The 24,484-nt window shown below is 37.3% G+C and overlaps 1 pseudogene; it reads right to left on the bottom strand.

The window, feature by feature from the left end:
* LOC116752702 overlaps positions 1–24,230 on the bottom strand; it is a 134,331-nt pseudogene extending 110,101 nt beyond the window's left edge.
* Between the last annotated feature and the right edge of the window lie 254 nt (positions 24,231–24,484).

A 24,484-nucleotide genomic window follows, 5' to 3' on the forward strand; every position in this document is an offset into this window, starting at 1 on the left:
GGCGTGGACTTATATATACTATCAAATGTAAAATAGATAACTAGTGGGAAACAGCTGCATAGCACAGGGAGGTCAGCTTGGTGTCTAGTTACCACCTAGAGGAGTGGGATAGGCAGGGTGGGAGGGAGTTGCAAGAAGCAGGAGGTATGGGGATATACGTATATGTATAGCTGATTCACTTTGTTATACAGCAGAAACTAACACACCATTGTAAAGCAATTATACTCCAATAAAGATGTTAAAAAAAAAGTGGCTTAGAAAAAAATACAATATCGTTATCATCACACATGACTTGGATATTTTCAAGCAGGAGATGAATAATCATATGCTGCCCATATACACAATGGAAGGACTCCTTAATTCAGAAGGGAACTGGACTAAATAACCTCTGGATTCATATCTAATCAATTTATGTTGGCCTAGAGAAATAAGAATTTTCAGTGTCTAGCTCTACTTCATTGAGGAATGAATGAATATGTAATACTAATATAAATACATCATAACCTTCAAGTAGTAATCTTAACTTTCAATTTTATTAAGAATTATAGTTTAAACAAGTGTTGAAACAGAAGAGACTTTATATATATATTTTTAGTTTATCAGAACATTCCTATAAACAGAACAGTTAATTGTCAGTGTATTCTGATTGGTAGATTATAGAATTTTACTTTTTTTGAGATTATCTTTCACAACTTTACATAGACATGAAGTAATATAAGGTCTAAGTGAATCACTTTGAAATGATATAGATCATCAAATCTAAAAGAGAAAACTTAAAAAACATTTAAAATTTAATTAACAAAGAGAAAGAATTAATAATACCTTAAGCACAGTGTTTTATAATTTATAAGGTGTCTTCACATGAAGTATTACATTTAATGCTAAAACAACCTTTCAATGTATATATCATTTTAAACTTATTGAATACATAAAATGAAAAAAAAAATCAGTCTTTGCACATTCTAATACCAAAGCAGAAGTCTTTTTCCAAACATTCTTCTGGACAGACTTCTATTAGTTTCAAAGCCCAACTTAAATGAGATTTCCCTTATGATCTCTTCTCTAATTTTCACAAAGATAATTTTTACCCATCACTCTGTGCATACTTCTATTAGAGCATTTATGTCACCACTGACTTTATTTCACATCATTTTTACCGGATATTGAACATCTAAAATTCAGGGACTACATACTATTCTCCTTTATCTCCTCATTTCAATCAAAATTCCTTGTATAGATCAGATGCTTAATAAGTTTTCTAAACAATTAAATATGAGTTAATTAATTATGTAATATCATATGCTGGGTAGGTAGTTAATGAAAGTGAACACAGATTTTTTGCAATAAATTTCTGCTTTCTGATGATCCACAGCCATTTCATTAACTGAGTAAAAAATATAAAATAAAAAAGAAGCTATCACAGATATTTATTTTTTTAAGGTTTTGAAAATCAAGATAACAATTTTGTTAAATTTACATATGGCTTTTTTCCCTTGGTTGTTAATTATTTAACAATCAAATCAACACTCAAAATATACTAAGGCTTTTTTACCTTCCAGTAAGAGTCACATCTTCACAAACACAAGCACACACTTTATTTAAGTCAACACTGCTGATATAGCTAATTGACTTTACATAGTGCAAGAGTCAATATAAACGTTTGATTTTTCTGAAGTTAGTAGTGTGTTTCTTATGATCATCTTTACTTCACTTTTATATGATCACTTAGAATTTTAAACACAGTCATATAGGGGCTTCCCTGGTGACACAGTGGTTGAGAGTCCACCTGCTGATGCAGGGGACACGGGTTCGTGCCCCGGTCCGGGAAGATCCCACATGTCACGGAGTGGCTGGACCCGTAAGCCATGGCCACTGGGCCTCTGCGTCCGGAGCCTGTGCTCCGCAATGGGAGAGGCCACAACATTGAGAGGCCTGCGTACGCAAAAAATAAATAAATAAATAAAACAGTCATATAGGCCAGAGTTTTCAAACAACTTATTTGTTGGTAGTGTACAATTTTATTTATTTAATTTCTTCTAACAAAGTTAGCCTTGTGAAGCATTTACAATGATTAACAATCAACAAATTCACTTCTGCTACTATTTGTATTAATGATTTTTATTGACTATAATGATAAAAATGCAATTGATAAAATGTATTACAGCTATCTATCACCATCTGATTTGGCCTCATCATGGTTATTATCAAACTGCCAAATACCTGAAGAAATTTCAAAAAGATGGCAATAGAAATTCAACATTCATTGCACAAGGATTTTGCAGCTGTCTCTATTATAAACAGTTAACACTGCGAACACCTATTGTGAAATGATAGTTGTAGAAGGCAGAATTTACTGTTAAATATTTCAATTGAAAAATGTGTGTGTTTTGAGCCAAACAAAGAGAAAATTAGATTGAATTTATGAAAGGCAGAGTCCTAAAACTGTTCTTTGTTACGGTTATAATCGAATTATTACTATTATTAACAATTGTTATCAAGGCAATTACTGAGGACTTACATAAGCTCAAATAAATTTACACCTCTTATGGTGAATGATTGATTAACGTTTGTCAGATAAAATAAAAATAATTTCCATTAAATGGAATGATGTTGAAAATTTCACCCAAAGTTCTATAATTCCCTATTTTAGTTGAAAGCTTAGAAATCACTTAATACCACATTTTATTCCTATTTGGATAACCTGATATGCAACGAATAATAAATGAATTAATGATTGTTGAAATAATACATATTGTGACAGTTTTAAAGTGGTAAATGTCTGCATGTTATCTTCTTTCTCCTTTACAAGCAACATTGTTTATATTTTCCTATTGGGATTTCAAGCCTTTTTCTATATCTTAGAATCATATTTAAGAATTTATCTTTTATTGGGAGTCCTACACTTGCTTCTTCAGTTTATTTCCCTTTGTATGATTTGAGAGAAAGATCTCCCAGAAGTTGTATCACAGTGGAAAATGTACAATAAAAGAGTGAGGTGGGCTTCCCTGGTGGCGCAGTGGTTGAGAGTCCACCTGCTGATGCAGGGGACACGGGTTGGTGCCCCGGTCTGAGAAGATCCCACAGGCCACAGAGTGGCTGGGCTCGTGAGCCATGGCCACTGAGCCTGAGCATCTGGAGCCTGTGCTCCGCAACGGGAGAGGCTACAACACTGGGAGGCCCATGTATCACAAAGAAAAAAAAAAAGAATGAGGCAAAATGCTAACAACTGTTGAATCTGGGTAAAGCGTCAATGGAGTTTCTTGTAATATTCTTACATATTCTAGCCACTATTCTTTACTTTTGAAATTATAACAAAATAAAATATTACAAAAAAGCAGAAATATCCATTCAACTCCTACATGGATTATAGGAAGAAATAAAATGACAAATAATTCTTCATGTCATTATCATTCTTCAAATCAATTATAATATTATTGAAGTCATGTTTCAAAGTAAGTTTAGTAATAACTGCTTTTGTACCACTAAACTTTTTTTTTTTAAAGGTGAGGATTTGACTTAAGAACCTTGAAGCAAAACAATATAAAAAATATATATAAAAGTATGCTGAAGTGAAGAACTACTAAGAATAAAGTAAATGTAATAAAAAGAAAACAAAATATAGAAAGATGAATAAATATTCAAACAATTTAAGAAAATTGATAAACATATGGTAATCAGTATAAGGATAAAAGAGGGAAACTAAAATACATATTAAGAATAAGAAAGGAGTTAAAACAACAGGTAGAGAAGATACTGAATAATATGTGGAGTATTATATATTATTATTATTAGAATTTTGCAAGAAAATTTGGCAGAAATTTAAATATCCAGATTAAAAAATCATTTTTATAAAATATAAATGACCAACTCATATGGAAAATGGTAGATAAATTTTTAATAAATTGGGATTTTTATGTTTGATATAGTCAGATTTTTAAATATTGGAAACACAGCATATAATAATTTACCTGTGGAAGAAACTAGGGAAAGGACAAGGGATTAAGGGCTTTCTCCTAGAAAGGCTTTCAAACTGTATCTGGAAAAATATGCCTTCTGTAGGGACATCTCCCGACATTTCACTTGGCTAGAAACTATGTCACATGACCACTCTAAGAAGTAAGGGAATCTGGGGATGTGAGTACATTTTGCAGGCATGTTATAGTCCTGAAAAAGAAAACAATAACAAATAATAAAGGATCTGTTAATATAGAAAAAGGAAATATAGTTGATGTAGGCAAATAGTCATATATGCCAATTTGATTGGTCAAACTCAAATATTCTTCCCTCACCCCACACTGAGTTATTTCCCATAATATACTCTGTTTTACATAACATATGTTACTACCTGAAATTTCCTTACTTTTTTATTTGCTTATATTTGTGAATCATCTCTTCCCTTCCCCATTGGAAAGTGAGCTTCACGGGAACAGGAATTCTCTGAAGCCTGTTCACTTCTGTGGTCTTCACACCCAGATCAATATCTGTCATAAAATTGGTACTAAATAATTCTTTTAAAATAAATGATTAGGTAAGCAAATGAACAAATGCATACATGATTGAAGGAAGAGCTGTCTAATAATTACTATAGTGGATGAGATTGTATTCTTGAATGTTACTTACTAACAAATATCCAATTGTTACTGTACACAGAAAACTATAAGACACTGATGAAAGAAATTAAAGATGATACAAACAGATGGAGAGATATACCATGTTCTTGGATTGGAAGAATCAACATTGTGAAAATGACTATCCTACCCAAAGCAATCTACAGATTCAATGCAATGCCTATCAAACTACCAATGGCATTTTTCTCAAAACTAGAACAAGAAACTGCAAAATTTGTATGGAAACACAAAAGATCCAGAATAGTCAAAGTAATTTTGAGAAAGAAAAATGGAGCTGGAGGAATCAGGCTCCCCGACTTCAGATTATACTACAAAGTGACAGTAATCAAGACAGTATGGTACTGGCACAAAAATAGAAATATAGATAAATGGGACAGGATAGAAAGCCCAGAGATAAACCCACAAACATATGGTCACCTTATCCTTGATAAAGGAGGCAAGAATATACAATGGATAAAAAACAGCCTTTTCAATAAGTGGTGCTGGGAAAATTGGACAGCTACATGTAAAAGAATGAAATTAGAACACTCTCTAACCCCCTAAACACACACACACACAAAAACTCAAAATGGATTAAAGACCTAAATGTAAGGACAGACATTATAAAACTCTTAGAGGAACACATAGGCAGAACACTTTATGACATAAATCACAGCAAGATCCTTTTTGACCCACCTCCTAGAGAAATGGAATAAAAACAAAAATAAACAAATGGTATCTAATGAAACTTAAAAGCTTTTGCACAGCAGAGGAAACCATAAACAAGGTGAAAAGACAACCCTCAGAATGGGAGAAAATATTTGCAAATGAAGCAACTGACAAAGGATTATTCTCCAAAATATACAAGCAGCTCATCCAGCTCAATATCAAAAAAAACACCTCAATCCAAAAATGGGCAGAAGGCCTAAATAGACATTTCTCCAAAGAAATACAGATTGCCAACAAACACACAAAAGGATACTCATCACTAATCATTAGAAAAATACCAATCAAAACTGCAATGAGGTATTACCTCACACCAGTCAGAATGGCCATCATCAAAAATCTACAAACAATAGATGCTAGAAATAGTGTGGGGAAAAGGGAATCCTCTTGCACTGTTGGTGGGAGTGTAAATTAATACATCCACTATGGAAAACAGTATGGAGGTTCCTTAAAAAACTAAAAATTGAACTACCATATGAGCCAGCAATCCCACTACTGGGCATATACCCTTAGAAAACCATAATTCAAAGAGTCATGTACCAAAATGCTCATTGCAGCTCTATTTACAGTAACCCTGAGATGGAAACAACCTAAGTGTCCATCGACAGATGAGTGGGTAAAGATGTGGCACTTATATACAATGGAATATTACTCAGCCATAAAAAGAAACAAAAGTGAGCTATTTGTAGTGAGGTGGATGGACCTATAGTCTGTCATACAGAGTGAAGTAAATCATAAATAAATATATATATATATATATATATATATATATATATATCATATGCTAACACGTATATATGGAATCTAAAAATGAAAAAAAAAATGGTTCTGATGAAACTAGGGGAAAGACAGGAATAAAGATGCAGATGTAGAGAATGGACTTGAGGACATGGAGAGGGGGAAGGGTAAAATGGAAAGGGTAAACTGGGACAAAGTGAGAGAGTGGCATGGACATATACACACTGCCAAATGTAAAATAGATAGCTAATGGGAAGCAGCTGCATTGCAGTGGAAGATCAGCTCAGTGCTTTGTGACCATATAGAGGGGTGGGATACGGAGAGTGGGAGAGAGACACAAGAGGGAGGGGATATGGGGATATATGTATGCATATAGCTGATTCACTTTGTTATACAGCAGAAACTAACACAACATTGTAAAGCAATTATACTCCAATAAAGATTTTAAAAAAAAACAGGAAAAAAAGAAGAAGAGAAAAAAAAAGAATCATTGACATTACATTGGGCCAGGACAAACCCCCCACCCCATTTTAAGGTCAGTTGATTTGCAATGTTAATTCCCTTTTTACTGCATAATCTCATGTATTCTCAGCTTCCAGGGATTAGGAGAAGAACATTTTTGAGAAGACTACTATTATGCCTACCACAAAATGTAGACAGAGAAACTGTAGAAGAAAAGGGAAAAGTATCCTGCTTTTTTGACAAGTGGCTCACATTTTTATTTTGCACAGGACACCACAAATTATCTACCCAATGTCAGAAAGGATCTAAATAGATCTATACTCATTCCCTCCTTTGTGGTCCTCACCTAGTTCACAGAAACACTCATGCATCCCTTGCCCCCATAAATCCTGGCAGCATCCTCTTTCCTGCTCCATGGATACCTTGTCTTTCTCAGACATGAGTCACACATTAGACTTCATCTCACTCAACTCAGGACCTCTGCATTCTCCCATGGAAATCTCTACAGGGAAAATTAGCCCATAATTCAGTTATCCACTTCGTTACCTTTTATATGTTTTTGAAGTATTCATTTCCTGTGGTTGCTGTAACAAATTATCAAACACTAGGTGGACTAAAACAACAGAAATTTGTTCTCTCAAGGTTCTGGAGTCCAGAAGTCTGAATCCATATCATTGGGCTGAAATCAGGGCGTCAGCTGGGCTATGTTCCATACGGAGTCTCTAGGGGCAAATCCATTCTTTGAGTCTTCCCGCTTCTGGTGGCTGATGGCATTTTTCACTTATAACCACATCACTCCAATTTTCAAGGTCAACATCTTTAAATCTCTCCCTGCTCCATTTTCACATGGCCTTTTCCTCTGTTAAATCTACCTTTGCCTCTTTCTTATAAGGATACATGTGATGGCGATAAGGAGCCACATAGATAATCTAAGATAATTTCCCCATCTCAAGGTCTATGACTTAATCTCCTCTATAAAGACTTTATCACATTAGATAGCATTCATAGATTGCAAATATTAAAACATGAATTTGTGGGGAGGGGCAATTTCCAATCTATCACAGTTGATTGGACTGAAGGGTTCAAGAATAGTGATCCAGGTTTCTCTAAATTGCTTCTGCAGTTTGTACCTAAGGGGAAGTCTGTTTCTTCCTCACTCTGGCAGCTGTTATCTGTCTAGCAGAACCTAATTTAACACAGAGGCTGCAAGAATTCCATTTAAACATCTTGCAAAAAATTAAATTCAACAAATAGGAGAGGTAGACATTTTTAAACAAATCAATCATTATCACTCAGATATAAATGTGAAATATTCTGAAAATAACCTGGATAATTATTTGAGGACATAGTCTCAAAAAGATAATTTTACTAATGAATAAGTTCATTAACCAGAAAGATCAATATCAAGCTCAAGGTAGGAAAAGTGTATATGAATATTTAATGTGTTCAAAATTCAAATGACATAGCTTTATGACTTTGGGAAGTTTCTTGTCTTATCTAAACTCAGTTGTTTTCATCTGGAAATTAGATATGTTAAATATTTTCACAATGATAGTGTGATGGTGCTAAATGAGGTAACATGTAGAAGCACTTTGGGAAATTCTAAATATTGCATAAATGTGAGCGATTTGAATTGTCATCCAATGGGCTACATATAAGGATATTTCTAGGGATTTCATTCTGCCATTTACTGGTGGTTTATGACTTCAAGGTATTTACAGGTCTAGTTGTAGAGAGATTGACATAGAGAACTAACCATAATATCATTGGAGAATAGAGAAGGGACATTTCTTAGTTACCTGGGACTGCTACAACACAGTTCCATATATTGGGTGGCTTAAATAAAAGACGCTTATTTCTCATAGTTCTGGAAGCTGGGAAGTCAAAGATCCAGGTCCCAGTAGCTTAGATGTCTGGTGAGATCTCTCTCCTTGGCTTGTAGATGACTGCCTTCTTGCTATACACTCACATGATAGAGACAGAGAGGGTTTTGATTTCTTCCTCATCTTCTATGGGAACTAATCCTATCATGGGAACTCCATTCTCATGACCTCATGTAAACCTAGTTATCTCTTAAGGGTCTCACCTCCAGAAACGATCACATTGGGGATTAAACATGTGAATTTGTGGGAGAGGGGTGGGGCACAAATATTTATCCCATAGCAGGAACTATCCACATATGTGCCAATACTTAGAGAAAATCTGATCACAATTGAATGATTAATTCTACCATTTTTTATTTTTTTGCCAGCATTCTTTTTTTTTTCTTTGTGGACACCCGGAACAGCAGGCTGGGGAAGTCAGAGTGGAAGATAAGGATATTGGTGGCCCAGAAGCACTGGCAAACAGACATTAAGATTTGCCAAGTGCACCAGCCCCGACCCCACTGAGAAGGGGCGCACGGTTCCTGAGACACTTCTTTGCAAACATTCTTATAAGAATTTGCTTCAAAACATGGAGAAATCAGGAAACATGTTCTTGCCTCTGTTCATATTTTAGAGATTTAATATTGAATTTAAGGTTCCTTCCTTTGATTGGCCTCAATCTATCTAAATTCAATCCATATCTATATACCTAAGGTTGTGTGTATGTGTGTGGCAATTTTCCCCAAATTATCAAAAATTGTGTGGCCCTCTTTTTCTAATACACAACAGAGTACAGAATCACTGTGGTGTTTCTAGGGGTTAAGCAATACATTGGGGCCTGGGTAGTAATTCAGTTGGTTAATTTGACAGTTTGAGATAATCGCACTGTACATGTCACTCATTCTATCACTGTATTGTTATTGTCAGTACCTTGGCATCTTGACATTTCTTTTCCAAGCTATGTCACTTTTAGTTTTATTTTTCTGATTCCTTAAAAGGTAATGAAATTGTATTAGTTATGTATGAAAAATATAACCTTTAATTTTTGAATCTATGTAGGAAAACATAATTTATATTCTTCAGCTTAGAAGTGAGCCTAGTAATGATTTAATATATGGCACTTAGATCAAAAATAAAAGGTATTCACTGTACTATTATTTTTTTAAACAGTTTTTTAATACACAATTGTTAGGTATATAATTTTCTTTAATATTTAAAATTGTGTGGGTTTTACCTCTACACTTTTGTGTGGGTTTTACCTCTACACTTTTGTGAGAAGCAATTGTGTATTGGTTCTTTTGAGACTCTGTAGGAAGTTATTTCAAGTTAATTCACTAGGAAAGTACTGAACCAGCAAATCAGCATTACTAGAAATGGCTCCCCATCATCTGTACTGTAACAGGATGCTAATAAGTGTTGGCTTCCTTCCCTGGTAGTGAACCCAACTCCATTTTATCAACCTGCCTGGAGTTCTTCCTTTTGTTTTCTATTTGTATCTACCATATTCTATCCTGTATTTTATTTCATCATACTTACTAGCTATGGCTTCCATAACGATTTCTATCAGGAAGGCAGTAGAGCTTGAGAACATAAGTTTTGGCAGTTTAAACATTGGTTCAAATTTTAGCTCCATCACTTATTGTTTTGCAACCTTGTTCAGCTGAACTGAATTTCAATTCCTTCATCTGTAAAATGGGAATAACAAGAATTTACTCATAGGAGTGTATAGGAATTAAAAGAGAAAGATGCAAAGCATGTGACCCACCAGCTGCCACATGGCAAAAACCTTATGCAATACCTGTTGTCTCCATTGTTGCTCTTATTATGACTACCATAAAATTAATGGTTATGAATTATATAGAAATACAGAAACTACATTTAGTTGTGCAAATGTTCCATTTGAAACTGGAAGCTAATATACTGAAAAAAATCTCTCCAACTCTGACAATTAAAAAGATAAAAATAGGGTTTCTCTGGTGGCGCAGTGGTTGAGAGTCCGTCCACCGATGCTGCCAATGCAGGGAACACGGGCTCGTGTCCCGGTCCGGGAAGATCCCACAGTCCGCAGAGCGGCTGGGCCCGTGAGCCATGGCCACTGAGCCTGCGCGTCCAGAGCCTGTGCTCTGCAACGGGAGAGGCCACAACAGTGAGAGGCCCGCATACCTAAAAAAATAAATAAATAAAAAGATAAAAATAAACAGAAAAATAAAAAGTTATATCTGTAAATTAAATTATTTTCAAAAGCAGAAGCTATGTATATTATATCAATGGAATTAATTAATAGGAAATATGAACAAGCTTCTGAGTTAAGAACATCTTTAAAATATTTTGCTTAAGGAAAATGATACTTTGTAAAAGTGCAAAGTCTATTCGATATAGTCTATAGTCCAGACTGTCCCATGCTGTGACTATATCATAATGAGTGGGCAAACAAAGGTAGTAGAATAATTATAAGTTTTCAGGATGTAAGTTTCTTTTCATCCCTGGAATATCTTTTGTATAAAAATTAATTGTAATGTTGCTCAACTGAGTATGTCTGTCCTTCCATTTAGGACACTCACAAATCACAATGTACTAGACCTGACCCCCTGGGTAAAATGAATTTGACCAAAATATTTCAATCTCAAGAATATGGGCTATATTGAAAATCACTTTATCACTTTAAGAATTTGGACTGCACTACCTTTGAAACAAGTATTGCATCTTGCTCACGGGAAAGGTATCATCATGGTAAATACTTAATTAGATAAAGATATTATTGGATTTTTTCATCAGTGTAAGAATAAAAGTATTCAGTTTGAGTTCTCAAGGCTTTGATTACAGTCTATGATTGTAAATCCAGTCTTGTTCATCAGAAATATCAGTTACTAAAATATACATTTTAGTTAAATGGGTATTTGAGTTTTTAAGAGAGAATCTATCTCAAACTCAAATAAGGACATTTAATAATTTTACAGAAAAGGCAATAAAAACAAATTCCTCCCAACAAAGGCTTATTCATGTATATAAATACTGTTTAAAAAATGTTTTCATGGAATATGCTTTAGAAACTTCAACATTTTAGTTGACCTATAATCCTTTAAGAATATTACAAAGTGGCTATAAACCTATAAACCAAGGAGAAGTTTTAAATTAATTTAATCTATAGAGTGAATATTAAGACATTTTAGGTCTTAATCCATCAGATAGTATTTTCATTATGGTCAATAATTCAGAATTTATTGCGGTAGTACAAGTACTCAGAGGAGAAGGTAATCCAAAAATTAGTTTTATTTTTGTTTTGTATCCCCATATTTATATTGAACATGCTTGAATTTTTTTAGGGTTTATAGTAGCTCAAATTAAATAGGCAATTTTTTAAGGCTTAAGTTAGAACACTAGAAAACTATTTAGATTCTATTCTTCTTGCTCCCTGCCTCAACTGAGTAATTAAAAACATCACTTTGCAAATGGATGCAGAGTACATGCCAGAGTTAATCTGAAAATTCACTCTCTACATAAATTAGGAGTGGTGCATCCTAATTTCTCTGCAAACGTGTATCATATGTGATAACAGTGGTGGGAGTGAGGGAAGAATAAAGATTTTATAAACATATCAAAATTGTAGTTTGCTAGATGATTTCTGTGTGATTGAAATCTTCTATAAGCAAGGGAATATGTAGAAAAGTACAATTCCTGTTATTTTGGAAGCCAACATTAGTAGTTTATAGTGAAAAGATTTCTAATGCTTCTGAGTTTTATTGTGGGAAGCCGTTGTTCTGCCATGCCGCAGATAACGTGGAAGCCGTTGTTCTGCTGGTCGCAGATAACGCTTATCAGGGAGTAGCCCAAAGGCTATGTGCCACACATGCGCCACGACGAGCCAATATGCTAATAAAAGGCTCAGAATTGCAACCAGATAAATTGTGAACAGCACATATCTTGTTGAGTTAACCAGCCAACCACAGGTTGAGGTAACCAGCCAACCACAGGTTGAGTTAACCAGCCAACCACAGGTTGCCACAGGTCTAGTGCATTATAAAAAGCCAGTGTGAACAAAGCTCGGGGTCTTCCTTCCATCTGTCTGAAACCAAGCTGTACTCCAATAAAGTGTGATACGAGAAGAATCTAGCGTGTGGTGACTCGTCTTTCTGCTGGTCAGAAGCGGCTCGCCGCAAGTGGTGCCGAAACCCGGGAACTTCGCACCCCGCGTGGGAGACCGATTCAGAACTCGACACACGGAGTGGACCGTCGGTGAGTAGTCCAGGTATGTTTTTTCACTTTAGTAAGATGTTTGTTTAGGAAAGTGAAAATATAGGGACTACAGTAGATAGGCCTAAACTCTAGAAAAGTCCTAGGAAAAATCGATCCAGAGAAAAACAAATAGAAAAATCGGATGCAACGCCAGGATTGTATCCACTTTTAGATGAATTTAAAGCGCTTTATTTGTCTCAGGATGAGTTGAATCCCAAGGAGGAGGCGGATCTGAAAGCTATGCTGGATTTAATTATAGAAGGAAAGGAATTGTCCGGTCTGGTTGATACCGGGGCTGATCGCAGTATTATTACTGCCACCTACTGGCCAAAATCCTGGCCTTTACAGACCTCCTCTCAGACCTTACAGGGTTTAGGATATGCCAAAGCACCCCAAATTAGCTCTAAAACACTGACCTGGATTTTTGAAGATCAGAAAGGGAAGTTTCAACCCTTTGTGGTTGAGGGATTGCCGCTTAATCTGTGGGGAAGGGATGTGCAAAGCCAGATGAAATTGAAAACTTACTAATGATTATTCCGAGACTGCACAGCAAATGCTGCTTAGGTCTGGTTTTATACCGGGCAGAGGGATAGAGAAAAATTTACAAGGTATTGCTACTCCTATAGAAGCTCAGGGAAACCCCAATCGCAGGGGGCTGGGTTTTTCTCAGGGTCACTGAGTTTAATGATTCCAATTACATGGAAGACCACGATGCCCGTGTGGATCCTCAGTGGCCAGTTGTCTAAGAGAAAGTTGGAAGCAGCGTCGCAACTTAGTGGAGGAACAATTACAATTGGGACACCTTGGAACCCTCTCAATCACCCTGGAATACTCCTATTTTTGTTATTAAAAAGAAGTCGGGAAGTGGCGCTTGCTCCATGATTGAGAGCAATAAATCAACAAATGCAAGTTATGGGACCCATACAGCGCGGTCTACCGGCCTTGACAGCCATCCCGCAAGGGTGGCCTGTTATAGCTGTTGATATAAAAGATTGCTTTTTTCTCATATCCATTGAATAGAAAGACAAGGAGAGGTTTGCCTTTACATTACCCTCAATTAATCATGAAAGACCTGATAAAGGTATCAATGGGTCGTGCTTCCTCAGGGTATGGCCAATAGCCCCTACCATGTGTCCAGCTTTATGTTGACACTGCCTTACAGCCAGTACGGGAGAAGTTCCCGGAGTGTTAAAATCATTCATTACATGGATGATGTTTTGCTGTCAGCCCCTAGCATGACACTGCTTGAGCAGGTTCTTAGGGAGATTTATCATGTGAGTTTAGAGAATAGAGGTTTGTATTTGGCCCCTGAAAAAATTCAAAAGGGAGATGCCTATTAACTTTTTAGGAGCTGTTATAAACAAGACCAAAATAGTGCCTCAGAAAATTGAAATTAGAACTCAGCCATTTGGTAACTTTGAATGATTTTCAGAAATTGCTCGGGGATATTAATTGGCTTCGACCGTATTTGAGTCTGACTCGCTTTGAATTACAACCCTTTGTTTGCTGTATTGGAAGGTAATCCTGATCTTAATTCCCCGCGTCAGTTGACCCCCGAGGCCCGAACAGCTCTTCAGAAGGTGGAACAGGCTCTTATGAAAGCACAATTACAGCGTTATGACAGTACCTTGCCTATTTGGATGTGTGTTCTTCCAACCTTAGGATTTCCAACAGGTGTTCTTTGGCAAGATGGGCCCTTTGCTTTGGATTCATACCAAATCTCTGGGGATGAGACGCTGTCTCACTATCCATCTATGGTTGCTGAGGTTGCCTTCTTGGGTATTAAAACAATGTGTTTCCGCCTTTGCAATGTTGCCGGAAAAACTTGTAGTTCCCTATACTAAGGATCAAATAGAAATATTAACTGCTACCTACCTCTGAGTGGTCTATACTTATTTATACCTTTTCTGGAACTATTGATAACCATTTGCCCAAGAGTGAAATTTTGAAATTCATTATCCAGCAACCTGTCATTTTTCCAAGGGTCACTGTAGAGCGACCACTAAATGATGCCCTGACCATTTATACGGACGGATCAAAATCCGGAAAAGGGGCTTATATGGTTCAGGGTCAGCATCCTGTCGTTATAGACTATCGACCTGATGCTCCTCAAGTGGTGGAATGTCATGTGGTTTTGGAAGTTTTTCAACGATTTCAAGAACCCTTTAATTTGATCTCTGATTCATTGTACGTGGTTAATGCAGTGAAACATCTCGAAGTGACCCCCCATATTCGATCATCCAGCACAGTGGCATCCTTGTTGGCCGGGATAAGGTTTCAGATATTGTGCCGCCAACACCCCTTTTATGTTACCCATATGCGGGCTCATTCCCTGTTGCCTGGTCCAATGGCAAAAGCCAATGAACAAGTTGATATGGCAACGCGTGTTTTCTTATCCTTGGATCAAAAGCAGCAAGCACAAGAATTTCATGAGCTATATCATGTATCATCTGCAGTGTTGAGAAAGAAGTTCTTCATTACTAGAGCCGAGGCCAGACATATTGTTAAGTCTTGTTCCACTTGTGCCCAATTTTTGCCGGCCAAAAGACTGGTGTAAATCCCTAGAGGTTTGTCCCCAAACGAGCTGTGGCAGATGGATGTCACTCATGTTCCCTCCTTTGGGACGCTCCAGTATGTTCATGTGTCTGTGGATACCTATTCCGGGGTGGTACATGCTACCCCTCTCTCTGGAGAACGGGTTCAACATGTTATTACTCATTGCCTTGAAGCCTGGGCAGCCTGGGGCAAGCCTGCTAAACTAAAGACAGATAACGGCCCAGCTTATAGTTCCAAGAGCTTTGCTCTCTTTTGTCACAAAATGCAAATAGAACATGTTACAGGCCTGCCTTACAATCCACAAGGCCAAGGTATAATAGAGCGAACTAATCGCACACTTAAAGAATTGCTTTTAAAACAAAAAGGGGGAATAGCGGAGAATTGCACCCCGAAGCAGAAATTGTCGCTTGCCTTATTTACTATTAATTTTTTGAATTTACATGATGAGAAAGAAACTTCTGCTGAACGCCATATGATACGTGAACAAAAGGATTACGGCAGAGTGATGTGGAAAGATGTGTTGTCTAATCAATGGAACGGCCCGGATCGCGTTGTTGCGCGATCCAGGGGATCTCTTTGTGTTTTTCCACAGGATCAAGATCCAATTTGGGTCCCAACAAGATTAACAAGAGTCGTGGAAGAGAATCCCAAGGGCGATGCAGGGCGCTCAAGGGATGATGCTGAGCTGGATGGTGTTGATGAGCCTTTCCCTACTCAAGGCGGAGGACAAGATGTTTTGGGGAATTAGCCGGTCCTGGCCAGTTCCTCTACCGGTCCATTCCCATAGCAGAGTGCTTCCAATATTTTATTCCACCAGTTGTGAGATGAATACAGCCTGCACTGTATCGTTAGATGATAAATGGGTGCACTATAATGCTACAAATTTTGTTTTAAATAATACCCTTTGTTTTAGTTGGAATGCCTCTGTGGACTGCATTCGTTTAGCTCGAAAAACCTTGACTGCCTGGAATAACCCACTTACGGGAAATCAGGTTCCTCTGTCTATGCTAAATGAAGCCTTGACCAAAATATCACAGGGTCAACATTCTGGCTCTGGTACAGGGAACTCTAGCCAGAATGCAGTGAATGTTACCACCTTACTTTTGAAACATGAGGGCGTGGTCCCCCTACCGAACAATACAAAAATTTGCACTGAGTCTAACCGGACCAGGATTGCTCCTTACTGTGCTGCCATTGTCAATACGCCTCCAATTTTTACCCCGTTACGCTTGGGGACTTTACTACCTGGCTGTCTTCTGCCTTTACTTTCTTTAAGGAGTGGGTCGGTGTAGGGATGTTTGCAGTGTGTTGCATGGCGGGACTTGTGGTGTGCCTGTGGTTGATATGTCGTTTGCGAACTCGGACAAAGCGAGATAAGATGCTGTTCACGCAGGCATTGGTGGCCATTAGTAAAGGCGACTCCCCTGGCGCCTGGATCTCCATCTTGAACGACCCGTAGTGATTGCCCTTGCACAAAAAGGTTTATGACCATTGCACTTTTGATGGGAATCACGAGGAACATCAGCCCCTGCACTCCGCGGTCTGTATGGACATTGCACGACGGGGAGGGTGATGAGCCAGCTTCTCGAACTAACTCTTGCTCAGCGAGCATCCCATGGGGTGAGCGTTTGTGCGGGCATTGTTCGAGTTCAGCTCCTGGGTCTAAGAAAACAAAAAGGGGGAGATGTGGGAAGCCGTTGTTCTGCCATGCCGCAGATAACGTGGAAGCCGTTGTTCTGCTGGTCGCAGATAACGCTTATCAGGGAGTAGCCCAAAGGCTATGTGCCACACATGCGCCACGACGAGCCAATATGCTAATAAAGGCTCAGAATTGCAACCAATAAATTGTGAACAGCACATATCTTGTTGAGTTAACCAGCCAACCACAGATTGAGTTAACCAGCCAACCACAGGTTGAGTTAACCAGCCAACCACAGGTTGCCACAGGTTATAGTGCATTATAAAAAGCCAGTGTGAACAAAGCTCGGGGTCTTCCTTCCATCTGTCTGAAACCAAGCTGTACTCCAATAAAGTGTGATACGAGAAGAATCTAGCGTGTGGTGACTCGTCATTCTGCTGGTCAGAAGCGGCTCGCCGCATTTTATATTGTCATCAAAATTCTTATCATATAGAAAATGCTGTAGATAATGTCCAGAAGATTAACAAAGATATTAAAGACTTCCCTAAAATTAACTGATTTGAAAGGGATTAATATTCACAGAGGAGAAAGTGCATTATCTCTTATTTAACTTCTGTTTATTGGGACTAAAATTATTGGTATGTTGCCACACGGTTCCTTAAAATCAATCGTACCTACTATCAATTATTTGCCAAGTTTCACTGCCTAAACATATGAAAAATATGGTTACACAGTGTTGGAAATGCCAAAACAAATTTGAGTTACAGCCCTAAGGGCCCAGAAAGCCAATTTTGAATATTGTCTTACATTAAATTAAGTTCTGCTCACTACGATTTAAATTTTTAATTTCTCTCCCTAATAACCTAAACCTACTAGCTTGCCAAATATTCTTTGGTTTTGCTTATAGACAATTTATCTTAGATTTTTGTTAATTTGAATCATACTCCTGTTTAAATATAATGCCTAAAGTGAGCAAAAGACCACACTCATTTTATTTTTACATTTTAATATTTTATGGCATGATTTTTTAAATTTTATATTCGAATAGTGTTGATTTATAATGTTGTATTAGTTTCAGGTGTACAGGAAAGTGTTTCAGTTATACATATACATATATCCATTCTTTTTCAGATTATTTTCCCATATAGGTTATTACAGGTGGCCACAGCTGGAGCCTAGGTCCTCTATGTGGAAACTGTGGTGTGGGTCTTTACAAGATGGTCAGTGAATTCCTGATAGGGAGGCTTAGTGAACACAGTCTCTTTCCAGAGGATGGGATGAGATAGTTGTAGGTCTTAGAGATGGCATGGAAGGTGGATTTGGTGAAGTTATCCATGGTGATACTGCAGCCCCTGGCTGAGATGTAGCAGTCATTGATACTAGCCATCAACTGCAACTTCTTAGGCACAGGGGCTGAGACTATGCCAGTTCCTCTGGGGGTGGGGAAGAGGTATACCAGCACAGAGCCACAGCAGTGTGTTACTTTGCAAGGGTCGGTGCAGGGCTTGCCAATCTCGTCCCCCCACTATCTTGTTGCACAGAGAGTATGGCGACCTTGGCTGGAATAATGGCCCCATAAATTGCAATGGCTCCCTCTTTGGAGCACTTAACACGCAGAATAACATGTTGTTGTAATTCCCAATGGTGATAAATGCCTTGAACCTGGTCTGCTGGCCAGTGTAGATCTGCTTTTGCACAGGTATACTCTTCAGAATCTCCTCCTTCAGGAACACTTTCAGGAAAAAGTCAGTGATCTCAGACTCCTTGATGGGCAGGGAGAGGTGATAGATATCCTCCAGGGACTAAATAAAAGATACCTGTGTAGATTTCATGGAAGGAGTAAATTTTTAAGCAGGAAAGAAAATTAATTCTATTCTTCCATTTATAAAAAGTAGGATTTCTGAGCCATATGTGTAGATACTTCTATTTGTTGAAATGCCTTACAAGAGTAGCCCAGTGTTAGGGCTTCCGTGGTGGCACAGTGGTTGAGAGTCCGCCTGCCGATGCAAAGGGCATAGTTCATGCCCCGGTCCGGGAAGATCCCACATGCTGCGGAGCGGCTGAGCCTGTGAGCCATGGCCGCTGAGCCTGCGCGTCTGGAGCCTGTGCTCCACAACGGGAGATGCCACAACAGTGAGAGGCCTGCGTACCGCATAAAGAAAAAATGAGTAGCCCAGTGTTAAAACATTGGGAATGTCAAACAGGTAATTAGAATCTTGTCATAGTAGCTGAACGTTCATACTGTTCTGAGCACAGGGGCAGAGAAAGCTTCAAATTTTATATTAATATGTTAGATCATAGAGTCTGTATGATCTCCGTACGATCTCCAACATTTATTTATTTAAATTTAACCCTTATTTATTTAAATTTAACCCTTTTGACAAGCATATACACGTGCACACATCCATACATCACTTCAATAAAAACATACTGGAAAATGAGAAAAGGGGAACTGAATAAGAAAATAAATTACTTATTTCAATAAATACAAGAAGGAATATTTAGAAGTGAAGAATCAAGTGTATGGGTCATTGGATAAGTAGGGGTTCAGATGAGATTCATGCTTGAGTTTGAATGAGTGGGAAATAGTGATATATCTATTAGAATTATTGGACCAAGGACATGAAAAAGTATCTTCAGACTAGTTATGATAAAGATATATTACTTCTTAGGCTCTCACCAGTCATTCCAAAGATCATATGTAACGAGAGGTACAACCATTGGCCTATGTTCATTCTGAATAAAATGATGGTATTTCTATTCAGCCAGTGAAGCGCTAGAGAGCCATTTTTGGATTAGGCAGAATATTGAGAGGAAGAAAAAGGAATATACTTCATTTTATTAAAGTAACAAAATGTGATGAAGGCTGAGAAATCTTGAACCAAGATGTCCTCTTGCACCAGATGTTCCTGAATACAGAATTCTTTGCAGTAGAGTATTTCAGTAAATATAGAAGTAAAATACCTACTTTTCTCATACAAGATTCTTGTTCCAGAAAAGAGATCTGAACTAGAAAGATATTGATCATTTGGTCATCAGCAAATAATACATTTTTCTATAAATTATTACCAGCTCAAACCTAGCCATAATTAATTACGATTGTATCTGGAGGACGTCAGAATTTGACTAGACTGTGTCATTGCATATAGCTTTGTATGTAACCATGTTACACTGTCACAACTAAGAAACCAACAGTGATACATTATTATAAACTAAACTTTTCACTGTGCTTAGATTTCATCAGTTTTTCCATTATTTTCCCTTTTCTGTTCCAGAATTCTATTGAGGACATCACATTGCATTTATTCATCATGTCTCCTTAGCTTCCTCTGGTCTATGATGATTTCATAGGTTTTCTTCTTTTGATGACCTTGGTGGTTTTGAGTTCTGTTCAGTATGTTGTCCTTCACTGGATTTGTCTGATGTTTTTCTCATTATTAGACAGGAGTTAGGGGGTTTGGGGAAAGAATAGAGATGGAGCGTCCTTTTCATTACCTTGATCAGTAGATATGTGTCAGCAACACAACACTATCAGTGCTGTCAAACTAGATCACTTGGTTAAGGTAGTGTTTGTCAGGTTTTTCCATGATAAAGTTATTATTTCCTTCTTCCTTTTGATTTTCTCTTTTGTGGCACCAAGCTATTAATTTCCCCCCACATTCAGGGTGGAAGATTAAATTCTGCCTAAGGGAGGTGGATCATTTTTCTTTCTCTGTTTCTCTCTGTCCCTCTGTCGCTTTTTAGATTAGATATAGATAGATAGATACTGATATAGATAAAATTATGTATATTTTATATATATATATATATATATATATATATATATATATATATATATATATATATATATATATTCATTTTCTAGGGTTGCCCTAACAAAGTACGACAGACTGGGTGACCTAAACAACAGAAATGTATTTTCTCACAGTTCTGGAGGCTGGAATTCCGAGGTCAGGGTGCTGGTGCTGGCAGGGTTGGTTTCCCCTGAAGCTGTCTCTCGCCTTGGCCTGCAGATAGCCACCTTCTTGCTGCCTCTTTACGTGGTTGTTCCTCTGTGTCCCTGTGCCCCTGATATCTCTCTCTGTGTATCTTAATCTCTCTTTTTTTTTTAATAAAGTCAGATTGAATTAAGAGCCACCCTAAAGGTCTCATTTTAATTTAATGAAATGTATTTGAATATCCCACCCCAAAATATGTATCCTTGGCATATGAATTATGTGGAGATAAAACCATTTGAGCACCGGCAGACACAGCAAAAGTTATTTACCTCTCCCCAACTTCTTAAAAATAAATTATAAATGTCTCCTTTTATAAAATAAATTTACATTTATAAGGAAAATTTCTATTTGTAAAGATATCTCTGTACCAGGAAAACAGGCTAGTCCAGGGACACCTCATGTCATCTAAGAGACTCTAATCTAAATTTCAAGGCAACCTTTATTTACCATAGATTTCCTTCCCTCACCCTCTCATAATTTGTCTTCTCAACCCAGAAGCCCAAAATTCCATTTCCCCTTGTTTACACTAAAATATTATATAAGCTGGCTGCCTCCTTGAGTTATGTTTTACTTTGCATACTCCCATGAGAGTCTGTATAGATAACATTGTTTTTCTTTTGTTAATCTTTTATCAGTTTGATTTGCTAGCCACAGACATTGGTTTTAACAGGAGAGAGGAAGAGATTTTTTTTTCTTCCCCTACATTAATCACCACTTTAAGGCCTTATTTCTAAATACAGTCACATTCTGAGATGCTGAAAGCTAGGATTTCAACATATGAATTATGGAGAGACACAATTCAGACCATAACACTATCTCTCTATCATGTAAAATTCTTCTGTAAGGAAAATATTTCCCTTCTCTATTTATTCAATCATTTTTTTACACCATTACGGATTCAATAAGTAACTTACACCTTAAGTTATAATCCAGTACTACATTATTTATTTGTTGCTCAAATTTTTTTAGCTTGGAAACTCTTTCAGACTGTCTCCAGTAACTCTTTGAATGTCTTCATCCTTTAACAAATTTTTTGAGCACTTCCTTATTTTGAGGTACTACATGAGGCTCCAAACTCATCTTGTATTTCCCTTGCTTCAGCCCTAGAATTAGCCATTTCTCCTAGGAGTCCTAGTTTCTTTCAGAGGAGAATATCACTTCTTATCATTCAGATCACACCTTCTTCTCCAGGAGGCCTTCCAAGAGTAACTGAAGTTCCCTGCTTCTGGATCCCCAGCATTTCCATTATAGTCCCTGCTGCTATTTTTCTTAATAATCAAAAGTAATTTAAAACCACCTTTTGGTGGTTATATATTTATTAGTTTATTGTCTGTGTTCCTCTAAGGAATAAACTGCATGAGAACAGAAACATTGTTTTGATCTCCAATCAAGCTGCAGTGCTCACAAGAGGACCTGTCTCATAATTAACACTCAAAGAATATTTTCATGAGAAGGAATTAATAATTCATTTAGAAGTTACCTCAGGTTCAATCTAGTTGCATTTATTCTATCATTCTTTCAAATTATTCCATAGATCAAGATAGGCTAGGTCAAGCTGCAATAACTAGCATTAGGATTTTAATGACTTAACAAAAGCTTTTTTGTTTGTTTGTTTGATGTAGGCTGTTTCAGTCATATGACTCCTTCATATCAACTTGTGCTCCACAATTATCAAGTATGGAGAAAAATAAGGTATATCAGTGATACTCATATTTCATTGACAAAGCAAATCACATAATTCCAAAGGAGCATGAAAGGCTAAGCTGTCTGGAGAAAAGGAAACATGATTATTAACATCTAATAATAATGAACATAAATTTGACAGTTTGTTTAATATTTGTGATTTCTTGGGGAAAGAAATGGTCTTAATTTTTTTTTCTTTTTTTAATTTCTCCAACTGACCTTACATATAATAATCATTCAACTATCTCCCTTTTTTCTTTTTTTAACTTAATTTTAATTCTTATAATCTTCTCCCAGGTTTTGAAGCTGGTGTTTGCAACTAAAGGTAGAATTATGAATGCCTTCAAATAATGTCCTTAAAGACATATAGGATATATGAATGGAGTTGCTTAATCCACAACAAAAATCATGGTTCTCAATAATATAATAAAAGTTAAGATAGTGAAGGAAACTTCTCATGGCTCAGTGAACAATAATATGATGGAATGATAAGAGAATTACATGGTCAGTTTCCTGGTCATTAACATGTTTTTAGTGTTAGGATGTCAAAAGATATTATGTCAAGGAAAGGAAGGCTTTGTGATTAAAAAAAGGTAGGAAAATTCAAGTTTAAACAAAGTAAACTAAAAATTAACGCATTTATTAACTGTTGGACTTCTTAGAATTCCCATTATGCTAAATGTGTCCTATGAATTTTCTGAAAAATATTTAATATATGGTATCTGCTAAAGTATTTGAAGGCAGGTATAGTTTTGGTCAAAAAAAAAAAAAAAAAAAAAACAAAGGTTTGTAGTACAGGAAGTATATTTGGAAAGTCATCACAAAAAACAGGATTGAGGGACAGGGAATAAGAGAAAAACATTACAAGTATTGATCTTGGCTGACCTTGGCCTGCAGCAGCTTGAGGCAGGTTTTCAGTTCCCAGCCAGAGACTGAAGTCAGGCCATGGCAGTGAGAGTGCTAAATCCTAGCTACTAGACCACCAGGAACCAGTGGTCATTGACGAGGCCCTGGCCCGTCAGCTGTGTAGAAATGAAATTCCACATAGAGATGGGAAATAAGTGAAACAAGTAAAGTGTTTATTAGAAGGAGAAAGGGTACCTGTGAATAGACACATGGGTGGACTCAGAGAGAGAGTCGTGCCCTCATAGTACTTTGAATCATTTATATGGGCCATTTCTTCAGGGTTTCCTTTGGCCAATCATCTTGCTTTGCCTGATTCTGAGTCTGTATTTGGTTTGTCTCAGGGTCCTCTCATGTATGCATGTACATCTCTTAGCCAAGATGGATTCCAACAAACAGGCCTATGAGTAGTTGACGTCACTTACTATGGGGTGGCACCCCCTCCCTTTTGGAGCTCCAAGGAGCCTTTCTGTGCATGTGTAGTCGGAAAGCTCTCCTTGACCTCGAGAATGAGAAATGTGTGGTCTCTTATCTGGGCAGGGTTTAGTTCCTCCTCCTCTTAATCTTGGAGTTTCTGTCCACAGGGGACAAACTCCAGCTGTTCAGCCTGGGACCCATCTATCTCCTACCTTAGCATGAGTTACTGAATTGGTCACTGCAAAGGTTGACTAGCATTAGATCTTACCTGTGACCTCTTGAAGAGCATTATGGAATGCCTCTTAGAACTGGCTACCTGCAGCATTGAAGGGGGAAGATTTATCCACCCAACATCTATTCCTAAGAGGTCAATGATGGCTCCATGAGGGTTAATTACTTTCATGTCTGGGTTCACATGTTTGAATGTTAGGTTGGTTTCTAACAAGGATGTCAATGTCAATTTCTTAGGTTAGAAAAGTATCTTGGGATGGAGGAGATTGGTTCAAGATGGCAGAGTAGAAGGACGTGAGCTCACTCCCTCTTGCAAGAGCACTAGAATCACAACTAATTGCTGAGCAATCATCAACAGGGAAACACTGGAACTCACCAGAAAAGACACTCCATATCCAAAGACAAATGAAAAGCTTCAATGAGATG

Source organism: Phocoena sinus, chromosome 4 (genome assembly GCF_008692025.1).
Source record: "Phocoena sinus isolate mPhoSin1 chromosome 4, mPhoSin1.pri, whole genome shotgun sequence".
In the NCBI taxonomy this organism is placed as follows: Eukaryota; Metazoa; Chordata; class Mammalia; order Artiodactyla; family Phocoenidae; genus Phocoena; species Phocoena sinus.